This window comes from Mus caroli, chromosome 1 (genome assembly GCF_900094665.2).
Source record: "Mus caroli chromosome 1, CAROLI_EIJ_v1.1, whole genome shotgun sequence".
NCBI classification, from domain to species: domain Eukaryota; kingdom Metazoa; phylum Chordata; class Mammalia; order Rodentia; family Muridae; genus Mus; species Mus caroli.
In genome coordinates this window covers 13,802,716-13,819,496 of record NC_034570.1, presented here as the reverse complement: position 1 = coordinate 13,819,496, position 16,781 = coordinate 13,802,716, and the positions used below count along the sequence as shown (strand labels likewise).

At 36.9% G+C, this 16,781-nt stretch overlaps 1 long non-coding RNA gene across 1 annotated transcript; it reads left to right on the top strand.

The window, feature by feature from the left end:
• The first annotated feature begins 5,120 nt into the window (after positions 1–5,120).
• On the top strand, positions 5,121–15,712 carry LOC110292803. Its single transcript, XR_002377748.1, has 3 exons — positions 5,121–5,181; positions 9,212–9,297; positions 15,535–15,712. It is a non-coding gene; the product is annotated as an uncharacterized LOC110292803 (long non-coding RNA).
• The last annotated feature ends 1,069 nt before the right edge of the window (positions 15,713–16,781 follow it).

Genomic DNA, 16,781 nt, shown 5'->3' with positions numbered 1-16,781 from the left:
TTTGATGTGTTCTTGGATTCGGTTTGCAAGTATTTTATTGAGTATTTTTGCATTAATATTCATAAGGGGAATTGGTCTGAAGTTCTCTTTGTTGTATCTTTGTGTGGTTTAGGTATCAGAGTAATTGTGGCTTTATAGAATGAATTGGGTAGTATAGCTTCTGTTTCTATTTTGTGAAATAGTTTGAGGAGAATTGGAATTAAGTCCTCTTTGAAGGTCTCATAGAACTCTGCACTAAACCCATCTTGTCCTGGGCTTCTTTTGCTTAGGAGACTATTAATGACTGCTTCTATTTCATTAGGTGATATGGGACAGTTTAGGTCATTAATCCCATCCAGATTTATCTTTGGTACCTGGTATCTGTCTAGAAAATTGTCCATTTCATCCAGGTTTTCCAGTTATGTTGTGTATAGCCTTTTGTAGTGGGATCTGCTGATATTTTGAACTTCCTCACGTTCTGTTGTTATATCTCCCTTTTAATTTCTGATTTTGTTAATTAGGATACTGTCTCTGTGCCCTCTAGTGAGTCTGGCTAAGGGTTTATCTATCTTGTTGATTTTCTCAAAGAACCAGCTCCTGGTTTGGTTGATTCTTTGAATAGTTCTTTTTGTTTCTGTATGATTGATTTCAGCCCTGAATTTGATTATTCCCTGCAGTCTACTCCTCTTGTGTAGATGTGCTTCCTTTTGTTCTAGAGCTTTTAGGTATGCTGTCAAGCTGCTAGTGTATGCTCTCTCCAGTTTCTTTTTTGTGGTACTCAGAGATATGAGTTTTCCTCTTAGGACTACTTTCATTGTGTTCCATAAGTTTGGGTATGTTGTTGCTTCATTTTCATTAAACTCTAAAAAGTCTTTAATTTATTTTATTCTTTCTTCCTTGACCAAGGTATCATTGAGTAGAATGTTCTTCAGCTTCCATATGAATGTTGGCTTTCTATCATTTATGTTGTTATTGAAGATAAGCCTTAGTCTATGGTGATCTGATAGGATGCATGGGATAATTTCAATATTTTTGTATCTGTTGAGGACCATTTTGTGACTGATTATATGGTCAATTTTGGAGAAGGTGCCATGAAGTGCTGAGAAGAAGTTATATCACTTTCTTTTAGGATAAAATGTTCTGTAGATATCTGTTAAATCCATTTCTTTCATAACTTCTGTTAGTGTCTATATGTCTCTGTTTACTTTCTGTTTCCCAGATCTGTCCAATAATGAGACTGTGGTGTTGAAGTCTCCCACAATTATTGTGTGAGGTGCAATATGTGCTTTGTGATGCAATCCCACTAAAATCAGGAACTAGACAAGGCTGCCCATTTTTTCCCTACCTATTCAATATAGTACTGGATGTCCTAGGCAGAGAAATTAAACAACAAAAGGATGTCAAGGGGATACAAATAGGAAAGGAAGAAGTCAAAATACCACTATTGGCAGATGATATGATAGTACATTTGAGTGGTCCTAAAAATTCCACCAGATAATTCCTAAACCTGATAAACAGCTTCAGTTCAGTAGCTAGATATAAAATTAACACAAATCAGTGGCCTTTCTCTACACAAAGGATAAACAGGCTGAGAAAGAAATTAGGAAAACAACACCCTTCACAATAGTCACAAATAATATAAAATACCTTGGTGTGACTCTCACTAAGGAAGGCAAGGATCTGTGTGATAAGAACTTCAAGTCTCTGAAGAAAATAATCAAAGATGATCTCAGAAGATGGAAAGATATCCCATGCTCATGGATTGGCAGGATCAATATAGTAAAAATGGCTATCCTGCTGAAAGCAATCTACACATTCAGTGCAATCCCCATCAAAATTACAAATCAATTCTTCAAGGAATTAGAAAGGGCAATTTGCAAATTCATCTGGAATAACAAAAAACAAAAACAATCAACCAACCAAACAAACAAAAAAAACCAAAAAACCTAGGATAGCAAAAACTCTTCTCAATGATAAAAGAACCTCTGGTGGAATAACCATGCCAGACCTAAAGCTTTACTACAGAGCAATTGTGATAAAAACTGCNTGGTACTGGTATAGTGACAGACAAATAGACCAATGGAATAGAATTGAAGACCCAGAAATGAACCCACACACCTACGGTCACTTGATCTTCGACAAGGGAGCTAAAAACATCCAGTGGAAAAAAGACAGCATTTTCAACAAATGGTGCTGGCACAACTGGTTTTTAACATGTAGAAGAATGTGAATGGATCCATTCTTATCTCCTTGTACTAAGGTCAAGTCTAAGTGGATCAAGGAACTCCGCATAAAACCAGAGACACTGAAACTTTTTGAGGAGAAAGTAGGGAAAAGTTTCGAAGATATGGGCACAGGGGGGAAATTCCTGAATGGAACAGCAATGGCTTGTGCTGTAAGACTTAGAATTGACAAATAGGACCTCATAAAATTGCAAAGCTTTTGTAAGGCAAAAGATACTGTCAATAAGACAAAAAGACCACCAACAGATTGGGAAAATATCTTAACGAATCCTAAATCTGATAAGGGACTAATATCCAATATTCATAAATAACGCAAGAAGATGGACTCCATAAAATCAAATAACCCTATTTAAAAATGGGGTACAGAGCTAAACAAAGAATTATCAGCTGAGGAGTACCAAATAGCTGAGAAGCACCTGAAAAAATGTTCAACATTCTTAATCATCAGGGAAATGCAAATCAAAACAACCCTGAGATTCCACCTCACACCAGTCAGAATGGCTAAGATCAAAAATTCAGGTGAAAGCAGATGCTGGTGAGAATGTGGAGAAAGATTGACACTCCTCTATTGGTGGTGTTATTGCAAGCTTGTACAACCACTCTGGAAATCAGTCTGGTGGTTCCTCAGATTATTAGACATAGTATTATCAGAAGATCCATCAATTCCTCTCCTGGGCCTATACCCAGAAAGTGTTCCAAATAGTAATAAGGACACATGCTCCACTATGTTCACAACAGCCTTATTTATAATAGCCAGAAGCTGGAGAGAATCCAAATGTCCCTCAACAGAGGAATTGATACAGAAAATGTTGAACATTTACACAATGAAGTAATACTCAGCAATTAAAAACAATGAATTTATGAAATTGTTAGGCAAACGGATGTATCTGGAGGATATCATCCTGAGTGAGGTAACCCAATCACAAAAGAACACACATGATATGCACTCCCTGATAAGCAGATATTAGCCCATAAACTTAGAATATGCAAGATACCATTTGCAAAACACATGAAACTCAAAAAGAAGGAAGATCAAAGTGTGGATACTCAGCTATTTCTTAGAATGGGGAACAAATTACCCATGAAAGGAATTACAGAGACAAAGTTCGGATCTCAGATGGCAGGAAAAACCATTCAGAGACTGCCCCACGTGGGTATCCATCCCATATTCAACCACCAAACCCAGACACTATTGCATATAGCAGAAAGATTTTGCTGACAGGACCCTGACATACCTCTCTCTTGTGAGGCTATGCCAGTGCCTGGCAAATTCAGAAGTGGATGCTCACAGTCACCCATTGCATGGAACACAGGGCCGCTAATGAAGGATAGTACCCAAGGAGCTAAATGGGTCAGCAGCCCTATAGGAGGAACAAGAATATGAACTAATCAGCACCACCAGAGTTCTGTCTCTAGTTGTATATGTAGCAGAAGATGGCCTAGTTGGCCATCAATGGGAGGAGAGTTCCTTGGTATTGTGAAGATCATATGGCCCAGTACAGGGGAATGCCAGGGCCAGCACTCAGGAGTGGGTGGGTTGTTGAGCAGGGTGGGGGTGGTTATAGGGGGCTTTGGGGATACCATTTGAAATGTAAATGAAGAGAATATCTAATAAAAATGCCTTAATTAAAAAATGTAACAAAATTATTACCCACAAACTTTCCTTTACTCTCCCGACTTTGTTTTAGAAAAGGTCTCACCTATGCCAGGCTAGCCTTCAAGTCTATATGTAGCCAAGGATGTCCTTGAGTTTCTAATCCTTCTGCCTTGACCTGCCAATACTGGGATCAACAAGCCAAATTCCTATTTTGTTTGTCATCTCCAGCCCTTATCCGCAAACTTTTAGAGTATTCTTCACTGTCCTAAGAAAACATCTGATTCTACTATTTTAGCTAATTTGTGAAATAGAAACAGAATTAACAAAATGAATTCTCAGAAAATCAAAAGTTATCCCTAGAATTTTCCAAATATTAATTGTAATTTTATAATTTATAACATGCAAAATGTATATAAAGAACTCTTGCCTTGTTAATAAAATGAAGGGGATTTTCTTATATTCTGATAGTTTTCAACAATTTTGAGATTATCTATTTTAATGCTTTCAAATCAAAACCAGAGTTGTTTTTGTTTTTGTTGGTCTTTGGTGTGTTTTCTTTTTGTTTTTGTTTTGAGACAGGTCTCACCATATAGCACTGGCTAGCCTGGAGTAGACCAGACCAGTCTTGAACCTAGAGAGATCCGCCTCCCTCTGCTTCCCAAGTGCTGGGATTAGAGGCCTGCACCATCACTCTGGGGTGGATACTACTCTTGATTTTGTTGATCTTTCAATCCTAATTAATTTCCCCAGAATTAAATGCTAATTATAAATCTAAGCAAAATTTGAAGTTATTTACATATACATGGTTATATTTTTGTTTGAATAATAAGTAGACTAGAGAGGAAATAGGAGGAAAGGATCCACCTTTCCCCCCAAAAAATCTTGTTCCATGAAAGGAGAAAGTAATAGAAAAATAATACTCTTAGAACAGTATTGAGTTATTTTTTTCTTCAAAGATGAATTATCCTGCACCAGATTCCATTTCTGCCTCTTAAAATTGACACTGCAAAAGAACAAAGAGCTGGAGTACCTAAAAACCTATTGGATAATCAGGAAGCAAAACAAATTATTCTTCTTTAAACTGAGCATATGCATAAATAAACATATACCTAAGATGGGAAATGCATAGATGCATAGTCCTTACAATGATATATAGTATACTAAAAAAATGACAACTACACCTTTAGTAAGCAGTTTTGTTTACTTTCTAAACATTACTTTAAAATGTCCCAATTTAGAAATTATTTCTTCAAAAGGAAATGTTTTTGTAAAAAGATAAGTCAAAGTTATCTTTTGTTATAGATGATGATTTAAAATCAAGATTTCTCGTGGATGGACTGCTGCTGCAAAATTGCAGACAAGGTAAACTGAAAATAGTATAGTCATAAACCATCATTGTCATGTTACTGGACCATTAACATTTTATGATATACAATAAGAATTATCTCCTTCATTACAGTTAGAAAAATAGCTAGCCTATGTTCTTTCTTCAGAGCAAAATTCTTTTATTATGCTTATTTGTATGTGTGTCTGTGTGTCCCTGTCTGTCTGTCTGTCGGTCTGTCTGTCTGTCTGTCTGTCTGTCTGTCATAGCATGTATGCCATAGCCAGTATGTGAAGGTCAGAAGACAATTTATAGACAGAGCTGGTTCTCTCCTTCTACCACGAGGGACCTAGGAATTGAACTCAAATCATCAGACTTGACAGCATGTGCCTTTACCACTGAGCCATCTCACTGTCCCCCAAAGCAGAATTCTTACAGTTAATTTTTTCCAAATCTATCTGGAAACAAGAATCAGTAGAGATTCCATACTTTGATGGGGGAAGGGCAAGGATACAGTTTCACCCCAGCCTCACCTTATCTCAGCCTCCTAAGAGCTAGGATAACAGACACACACTGTGCTCAGCTAGATCAATACATTTTGGTTAGAATTATTACCTTTAATTGGTGTGGAGAAAAAGATCTTGTGACTCATTCCATTAAGGAAGTCTGTTGTAAATTTGAAATATTTTTTAAGTAATTCAGTCAAAAATCTATTGTCTTTTAAAACAATCTTATTACTATCTTAATAGGTATTAAGTTGCTGTTGCTATAATTTATAATAGTATAAATAATCTCTTATTCCATGTTGGCTTCCTCACTGCTAGATAACAGACATAGATCAGCACTGTTACATTTTTTGAGAAACACCATAGACAAATGAAAATTGAGAATTACTCTATAAAACAAATGGCTTTGGGGATAGAAATATAGATTAGCAGTAAAAAGCACTTGTTGTTCTTTCAGAGAATTCAAGTTTGCTTAATCTGGCTGCTTGCAACTACCTGTAACTCCAGCTCCTAAAGGACATGTGTACACACACACACACACACACACACACACACACACACAATTTAAAATATTTAAAAAATAATGGATCATCCTCTTTTGGGTTAGTATACAAAGAAATGAAATTCATTGTGACATTTTGATCCATGTGTATCATTATTCTTTTTTTCTCCTGGCTTGACTATGGAACATTGGCTTGTCTAATACTTTCCTTGTAGACTTGAACTGGAAGCTACTTACCTGCCTCTGCCTCCAGAGTGATGGGAGTAAAGGAATGTGCCATGATGCCCATCTACTTTATTGTTATTTAGACTTGTCACTCATTATCCTCTTCCTGGTAATCTTAGAGGCTAAAATTAGTTTAACACATCCTCTGTTAGATAGTGAATTCCATAAACTGCCTAACATATTAGGAATAGTGATGGTAAATGCTTTTTTGTAGACATATTTCAATATTTGTTTCTATGTTTTTGAATCCACTGAATAGTTGTCATTTTATTTTTGTAGATACACATTTAGATAATGGGCAGTCATATACTAAGTTCAGTAACAGTTAAAATATAAATAAAAATAAAGGAATGTTCAGAAGAATAGCTGGTGATTTCATAGTAAATGTCAAAATGAAGGCTATTTCATACTTAAATGTGACAAAGATAAAAATGTTTTTTTGTTTGTTTCTGTGTTTTAATTTTGGAGGCTGGAGAATATGGGTAAGAGCACTTCCTATTCTTCCAGAGAACCTGAGTTCACTTTCCAGTACCCATATCAAGTAACTCATAACTGCCTATAACTCCAGCTCCACGGTAGCTGATGACGTCTGGCTTCCTCAGGCATGTGCTCATACATACACATAATTAAAACCAAAATCGGGAGCTGGAGAGATGGCTCAGTGGTTAAGATCACGGACTGCTCTTCCAGAGGTCCTGAGTTCACCAGGCAGTGGTGGCACACTCCTTTAATCCCAGCACTTGGGAGGCAGAGGCTGGCAGATTTCTGAGTTCGAGGCCAGCCTAGTCTACAGTGAGTTCCAGGACAGCCAGGGCTACACAGAGAAGCCCTATCTTGAAAAAACAAACAAAACAAAACAAACAAACAAAACAAACATAAAAACCAGAGGTCCTGAAATTCAATTCCCAGCAACCACATGGTGGCTCATAACCATTTGTAATGATATCTGATGCCCTCTTCTCGTGTGTTTGAGGACAATAAATAAATTAATAAAGAAAACTAAAATTGTTCATAAAAATTAAATATTTTGGAAACTTAAAAAAAACTTTAATGTATTTGGGAGTTTATCTTGTATGTATGTCTGTGCACCACTTGCATGTCTGGTGTCTTTGAAGGTCAGAAAAGAGTATTAAATCCCCCAAAACTGGGGTAATAGACAGTTATGAGCCACCATGTGTGTGCTAGGAATCAAACTTTGTGTCCTCTGGAAGAATTGACAGTGCTGTTATTGACTGAGGCATCTCTGCAGTTTCTGGAAACTAATTTAGAAAATTTAAAGCACATACAACATATAATAAAAAACAAAGACCTTCCATGTGGCTCTTAAAAATAATCAATGTGGGCCGGGCATGGTGGCGCACGCCTTTAATCCCAGCACTCGGAAGGCAGAGGCAGGCGGATTTCTGAGTTCGAGGCCAGCCTGGTCTACAGAGTGAGTTCCAGGACAGCCAGGGCTACACAGAGAAACCCTGTCTCGAAAAACAAAACAAAACAAAACAAAAAAATAATCAATGTGACCATTCTTGTTTCTTCTCTGGAATGTAAATTATTTTGAGGTAAATCTGAAGCATGCTAACATTTTATCATAAACATTTGATAATTTGGTGCTGGTGGAATATGACTGCATTGGCTGGTAAAGGTGCCTGATGTCAGGCCTGATGACTAAGATAATCCCAGGTTTAATATGTGGAAGGAAAGAAGGGAACAGGCTTCCATTGTTCTCTGATCTCCACACCTGACATATAACATACATACATAAATAAAGATATGTAAGTACATGCAAAACTGTATCTCCAAAAATGTAACCTTAATCAAAGTATCAACTTTCTTTAAAAAAAATGTATTTATTTATTTTATGTTTATATATATATGTATGTATATATATATGTATATTTTATAAATATATATGTATATATATATATATATATATATATATATTTTTTTTTTTTTTTTTTTTTTTTTTATTTACTCACCACTGCTCTCTTCAGGCACACCACAAGAGGGCATCAGTCTCCATTGCAGATGGCTGTGAGCCATCATGTGGTTTCTGGGATTTGAACTCAGGACCTCTGGAAAAACAATCAGTGCTCTTAACTGCTGAGCCATCTCTCCAGCCCCAAAGTACCACTTTTCAAATAAACAGTAGTCATATAATCAAATACTCAGTTTCTTTAGAGTTGTGGTACACAGTACAGTTTAAGTGCTTTAATGTTAGTGTACAGCAGGGGGCAGTGTTTGAAAAGTAACTAACCCAGAACACTTGACTATATTATTTCAAAAACCCTTTACTCAGAAATGAAGGGAAGCCCTGGAATCATCAAGATAGTGAATAAGTATGAGAAAGAAAACAATATTCATATTATAACTTGTTTCAAATTTGAACCATTAGATCTTGGCATATATTCTAAAAAGCTAATTGTGTGTCTTTGTAATAAGACATTTAAAATGTGTTTTCTCAATGAAAATTAGGCCTTGCTATACAGTTTTAAAACTAACTATTGGTGAATCTCGGTGGAAGATGTTTGTCTACTCACTGAACTATTTGAACTTCTTTATACGTTTGAAATTTAAAATAGAAAAAAATGGAGTTTTAGTTTTAAAATGTACCACATATAAAAAAAAATTAGAAATCCTCTTAGCTAAATATAATAAATTATTGGTAACTGTAATTATTGGTAACTCACACGACTCAGGTGAATTAACTATGAGGACCAAAAAATAAGTACTCAGATGACTGTATACAGATAAATATTTAAGGGTTAAAGTCAACTATTTTATAGCTGTTATATTAGTGAAAGCAAACCATTAATATTCATTTCTAAATTTTCCTTGTAGTATCTTTTGGCTGTGACCTTTGTTTATTTCAAGAGAGCTAAATTTACTATAAATGAGCATATCAGGATAAATTTCTTTATTGCTCTGTACGTATGTTTTCTACTAAATGAATTTTATTGGTCATTTTAATATATGTGACTTCTAATTTAAAGCAGAAATGTCAAAATTTTATGGCTATTGTTACTAGGCTGTCTTGTGTGTGAAAATTATGTACTTTTCACTTTAATAGAATAGTTTTATGTTCTTTTCATTGGCCTTACATTACATGCCAACAATTTGTTGTTCCCACTTCAGGTTATGATGTGTCTTTTACAGTGCTCTCATATAAATTTCCCCAACACACACACTCTCTCTGTCTCTATCTCTGTCTCTGTCTCTCTGACTCTGTCTCTGTCTCTCTCTCTCTGTCTCTGTCTCTCTGTCTCTCTCTCACACACACAGACACACACACATTGGGGTTTTGTTTTGTTTCATTTTTTTTAAACAGTCTCTCATTGTAGCCTTAGCTGTCCTGGAACTCACTCTGTAGTCCAGGCTGGCCTTGAACTCACAGAGATCCACCTATCTCTACTTCCTGAGTGCTGATTAACAGCATGTGCCACCACATCCAGCAACTTGTATATATATATTAAAAGACAGACTATTCTCTTTAAAAAACAAAAGATTTATTTTATGTATATGAATACACTGTAGCTGTCTTCAGACACACCAGAAGAGGGCATCAGATCTCATTACAGATGGTTGTGAGCCACCATGTGGTTGCTGGGAATTGAACTCAGGACCTCTGGAAGAGAAGAGGTTGTTCTTAACCGCTGAGCCATCTCTCCAGCTTCAACTATTTTCTTTTAAATTGCCAGTTAATATGCAATAAAACCATACTTTTCAATGTGAGTCTTTGTGAAAAATATTTTGCATATATTCCTTGTAGGTCTAAAAGGAGTTATGCATATTTAATACTTTCATGTTCACTGATGGTGTCATCGAACACTGAATATTGTTTATAGTTCAAAATTTTCCTCACATTAATTAGTAATAGCTTTGCTATCTGTTACATTGTTTCTAATAATGTGTTTTTCTAATTTATAGGCATAATTTAGTTAGGAAAAATATAATTTCAGAACTGGAGATAAAACTTAGTGGTGGAATTCTTGCCTAGTATGCACTAAGCTCTGGGGTCACACTCCTAAGCACTGCCCCCAGCCCCCACCCCAACCCCAAAACAAGGTTTCTTTTTATAGACCTGGTGGTCTTAGGACCTGTTCTCTAGGCTGGCCTTGAATTCAGACATCTACCTGCATCTACCTGCTGAGTGCTGGGATTAAAGATGTGTACCACTAACGCCTGGCTTCATTCAGCACTGTGTTTTGTTTTGTTTTGTTGTTTTATTTTAAGAGGAAAGCTTGAATTTAGGAGTATATTTTGGAACTTGTGGTGTGCCAGGAAGTAGAGTGCTTCCCTTATATACATGAAGCCTTGGGTTCAGTTACTAGCAATTCCCTTCCCCTCCCCCCCCACACACACAACCGAAAAAGAAAAAGACAAAGAATATGCTTTTTCTACCCTATACTTGGATACAACGATGCAACTAGAATGTATGTACATAATTTTCAGTGTTAAATTAGAGAACTAAAAACATTGCAGTACTGGGGGCTGGAGAGATTTGCTCAGCCATTTTAAGATGGCTGCTTTTCTAGAGGACTAGGGTTCAATTCCCAGCACAACCATCAAATCCAGGGAATCTGATGCCCTCTTCTGGCTCTGTGGGCACCAGGCACACACATGGTTCACAGATAAACATGCAGACACTCAAACACATAAAAATGAATAAATAAAACGATATTGGAGTATCATAATAACTGTCAGCATTGAGAAGTAAGTTTTATTTAATGTAACTCTATTTAATTCAGAATCAGAATTGGTAAAAAAATTAGATCAGAAGAGCTTGATCTATGATTAATTAGAGAGGCATTTTCCAGAACATAGGAAAAATGAGCTGAACTTAACATTTGGTGATGATTGGTAAACTGGAAGAATTTAATAGTAATAGCTAATTCTGAATGTTATATATAAATCACCACATCTTATATACTTATACTTTCAGTTTTCTTGGGCTTTGCTTTTTGTTTCTTCAAGACAGGGTTTCTCTGTGTGTAGCTCTGGCTGTCCTAGAACTCCTGTAGACCAGGCTAGCCTCAAACCCACAGAGATCCACCTACCTTTGCCTCCAGAGTGCTTAAAGTCATGCACCACCACAGCCCAGCACATTTAGGCTTCTTATGAAATACATTTCTTATTCCTGTTTTATAGACAAGGAAACACTTTGACTTTATAGACAATAAAACCCTTTGAAGGTCAGGGAAATTAGTAAGGAGGCTAGTTATTATGGTATACACCTATACTCCCAACATTTAGGAAGCTAAGATAGGAGGATTGAGTTTGAGGCCAGCCTGGGCAAGAAAAAAAACCAGAGATGCAAATGCATATATGATATTCCCAAGAGCCAAACTCAGCCTTAATGCTGTTAATTTTCCATTTATATGCTTCAGTTCAATATCACACTATTCTGTAGTTTTCTCCATCTGAGTAAAGACAAGCCAAAAATAGCTTTAGTGCAAATCCATGTAGAAGCATGAAATTGGATTTGTTTCAATTGTTTTGTGGCTATAGCCATTAAAGTGCTATTTAGCTTTTACTGTGTAGTTATCTTTGAAGATTGCATTGCATATTGTATTATATTATATTTTAGGTAACCTGAATAATAATTTCCATCCTGTGTCTAATCATATGTTTTCTGTAGACTAACTCAGTATCTCTTTTCATTAAGCATCTCTTATTAGCCACAGTTCTAAAGCTCACAATTTCTTTCTATATAGCTATGTAATGTTTTCTTTCAGTATTCTTGTAACACCCTGAATTTCTTTCTCTTCTTGTTTTTTTTTCTTAATCTTTTGAGACAAGTATTTGTAGCCTAGGCTGGCCCCAAACTCCCTGTGTAGCCAAGGATGATCTTGACCTGATCTTCCTTCCAAATGCCGAGGTTACAGGCATGTGCCACCATGCCAGCAATACTCTTTTCATCCTCTCACATTCTCTTCTACATTCACTAGTTACTTGCTTTTCTCTCCTTTACCAAGTTATCGAATGAGTTCAAATCCAGGCAAAGCAACTTAGAAAGACCTTTACTTAAAAGAATAGGTAAAAAGAGGAATGGAATTAAGTTGGTGGTAAAACACATGCCTAACATGTTTGAGATCTTTAGCCTTCCTTCCTAGATAACTTTAAGCCTTTTTTAAAAAATGTTGTTAGAACCTACTTGGAATTAGATGAACTTCTTTGACTTAAAGATACCTTTCAACAAAGAATCCTTAGAAAATTCTATCTACTATCCTTCAAGTTTTCCCTATCTCCTCTTCTAACTTCCATTGAAATCCATTAAATATGCTGTTATATGCTGTATTCTGCTTTCCAAATCTGTTTAATAATTTGGAGGTCTTTTGCCCAAACACTGACAGATTTTAATGTGTGTAGGTCTTTCTATCTAGGAATCTACACACATGATAGCCCATTCCTGTAACACTCTCAGCATGCAGAAGGCTGAGGTAGAATGACCCTAAATCAAGGCCAGCTTAGACTACATAGGGAATTCCAGGCTAGATTGAGCTTTGTAGAAAGAGCCTGTCTTAACTCACTTCACACACCCACCACATGCACAGGCACATGCTTTAATCCCAGCACTCAGGAGACAGCAGCAGACTCTGTGAGTTTGAGCCAGCCTGGTCCACACAGCCAGTTCCAGGTATCCAAGTATCCTGGTATCATAGTGAGACCTCATCTAACTAACAAACAAAAAGAACAAGAGGGAAAGAAACCTTTGTACAATGTCTGCACCCTGGGCATCAAGGACATGAAGGAAAGGTATTACTGGGTGGGCTTCACATTCCTTTTAACAGGAGAGTAGACACAGGATTCTGGGGAGGGGAAGATAAAGAGCTCCCAGGTTAGTGGTACAGTGGCAGTATATATGAAGGATCATGTAGTCATGGCCTGAGTTAAGGAACTACATTATCATTTGGCATCACTGTGCAGGGTAGCTTGTTGATTGTATATCTTCAATGGGAAACTTGATACCATATATAAGCTTCCTACTACTCAGGATGTGACACAGGCAAGGAAGACTGTTTCTAGGCTTTTGCCTGGAGGATACAAAAGAAGCAGTTAGATTCACGTGGATAGTTGATATCCAATGCAGTGGCAACTACCATGATGTTACACATTTTCTATATTTGTTTCTCTGAGCTACAATTTTGGATATTTCTTTAAATTTATCTACCATTACTAATTTAATCTTTGTTATTTGTTATATATTTTATGTATACTCTTTTTAATTTTTTCAAATATATTTATTACCTTGTTTTTAAAACATATTAGTTATTTTTATTTGAGTATGTGTGTATATGTGTGAGTTTATGTGCGCCATTTACAGGCTGGTGGCTGGAAAGGTCTGAAGAGGGTGTGAGATCCTCTGAGCTGGAGTTAGACGTATGAGGTGCCAGATATGAGTACTGGGAACTGAAGCCAGGTCCTCTGCAAGAGCAGAAATTACTGTTCACTGTGGAGCCATCTCTCCAGCCCATAGACTGTTATTTTTGTATTCTGTTTAAATTTTGGGTTCTGCTCTGCTCATGATGTCTTTGTGTGTGTGTGTGTGTGTGTGTAATGTTTTTGTTGTAAAAGTGGCCTATGGAGCCTGAACTGTTTCTGATTGGGAATCTCTCCCATTATTAACTTTTCCCTGTATTAATATCTTGCCTTATTTTTGTTTTGTGGAGCAGGGTCTCATGTGGCCCAGTCTGGAGTCAAACTCACTATATAGCTAAGAATAGCTTTGAATTCATGATTCCTCTGTCTGGACTCCTTAAGTCCTGGGATTAGAGATGTGTGCCAACACACTAGCTTAATATGCCTTTCTTTTCTGACTGCTCTTAAAGATTTTTATCAATGTTTGAGCAATTCATCTATGATGGGCCATCATATAATTTTCATGTGATTTCTTGTTTCTTATTCATTTGTTATTCAACTACAAGTACAGTTTCAATTTATTTACTCTTTTGAGTATATAGGATAGTTATAGTAAGGGGGTGGAGAGATGGCTCAGTCTGCTCTTTCAGAGGTCCTGAGTTCAATTCCCAGCACCGGCATGACAGCTCACATGTGTCTGTAATTCCAGTTCCAGTAGATCTGACACCACCAAACAGACACACATGCAGGCAAAACACTAACAAACATAAAATAAGAATAAATTATTATATTAAAAATAGTTATAAATGTTTTGATGTCCTCCTATGTATCAGTTTTGGGTTGGTGTTCTGGCTGGTTTTGGGAGTCAACTTGACACAGCTGGAGTTATCACAGGGAAAGGAGCTTCAGTTGAGGAAATGCCTCCATGAGATCCAACTGTAAGGCATTTTCTCAATTAGTGATCAAGGGGGAAAGGCCCCTTGTGGGTGGGACCATCTCTGGGCTGGTAGTCTTGGTTCTATAAAAGAGCAGGCTGAGCAAGCCAGGGGAAGCAAGCCAGTAAAGAACATCCCTCCATGGCCTCTGCATCAGCTCCTGCTTCCTGACCTGCTTGAGTTCCAGTCCTGACTTCCTTGGTGATGAACAGCAGTATGGAAGTGTAAGCCAAATAAACCCTTTCCTCCCCAACTGCTTCTTGGTCGTGATGTTTTGTCCAGGAATAGAAACCCTGACTAAGACAGTTGGTATTGATTGATAATTCTCCTTATCATGATTTGTGTTTTTCTGCTGCTTTTTATGTCTGTTACCCGTCAAGTATTTGGCAAAATACTGACTTCCAAATGTGTATGAGGGAGCTGTTTGAAGATAGCCCAAAGAAAGATTTAAAAAGAGAGTACCTGCCTTATAGCCATTCATCTAGAGTTATAAACAGTCTCCTCAACCAGAGTAAAAAGCCACAGTTCCTGGAGCAGTAAGAAAAATATTCTAGAAGAGTCTTGATTTGGGAAAGAGCGAATTAGGTCCAGATTTGACATTGTTTATAGATTCATCCAGGAAGTCAGAAAAACCTCAAAAGAAATTGTTTCAATGTAACTTACTTGCATCCCAGAACAAAATTCAACATTTATAGGATTACAGAAACACCTAGAAGGTGCAACAAGGTATACAATTCATTGTATCACTGCTTTTGTTATGTATTGTAGACAGGAGTATCCTTTATGTATTGGTAAGTTTTTTTTTTTTTTTTAATCTATTGTTCTATCCCTTACCCGTTTCTGGTTTGGGTTGTTGATCCACTTTGTTAGGTATCTGGCTAATATGATTGAAAAAGATGAAGAAGAAGCCAACCTATGAAAATTTTTCAATGGGCTTTAGGGAAAAACTGGAGAAAATTGTTCCCTAATTTCTTAAAGTTAAGGGACCAACTCTGGGACAGAATTGACTATAGGGCTGTTGTAAGCAGGCAATGCTGTGAAGAGGTAAGTGCTTAAAATCACTTTTTATAATCTGTCATAGTTTATCTAATTTTCCTTGGCGTATTAATTATTTATTTTTAGTTTGGTTTTGTTCTTTCTTTCTTATTTGGGGATAGATTCCTGCAATTATCCCAGCCTGCCTTGGAACTCACAGTCCTTTTCTGTCCCCTTCAGTTTTAGGATAAAAGTATATCATGCCACTATGACCTCCTTAGTTTTTAATGATCTATGTCTGTCTTCCTCTTTGTACATGTATGGAGATCATTAGCCTCAGTCACTATTATGACTGCAACTTTTATATTCTGTTTCTGTTTGAATTTTATCACATGTATTGAAAATTGTAATATCCATTTGTTAGAGCAGACTACTTCTATATTATTATTTTTGTAGTGTCCCCCTCCTCCCCTCTGAAAGATCACCAGTATCCTGGTAAAATGTTTGTGAATATACTAAAGCATCTTATTATTATAAAATTAGAGTTGAATAATAATCCCCACTAAAGTATATGAATTTTCAAGTTTTCAACATTGACACCAACAGCATGGTAATATAAATTAAATAAATTTAAATACATTTAAAATCCATACCTTTTTTCTCAAAGAATATATTGTTTTGCGAGAAGTCTAGGTGTAATGAATTCTCCCAGTAACCCTCGCATTTCCTCTTCCTGAAAGCAGCCAGAGACTTCTGAAGATGGTTCACTACTCTCTTAACCCAGAAACCCTACAAAATCATGCAAATCAAGAGGTTCCAATCTTCCTCACTTTAAAAACTTCTATTAAACTGCCCAGGCCAAGCCCTCTGCCTCAGGAGAAGGGAGCGCCATCTTGGTTCCGGGACTCCACCGAACTTAGGAACTTAGTCTGCACAGGTGAGAGTATGCACCACAGAAGTTGACAGCTTCTGTGACCTGCCAAAGCAACACAGCATCCGGGAAAGGTCCTGTTTTGGGCCTTCTTCTTCGGCCAGGAGGAGGTCCAAACACCAGATATCTGTGCACCTTTCCTGTAAGAGGAGAGCTTGTCAGCAGAGAGTGCTCTAACCACTGAAACTCAGAGGAGAGAGCCTGTCTCCCA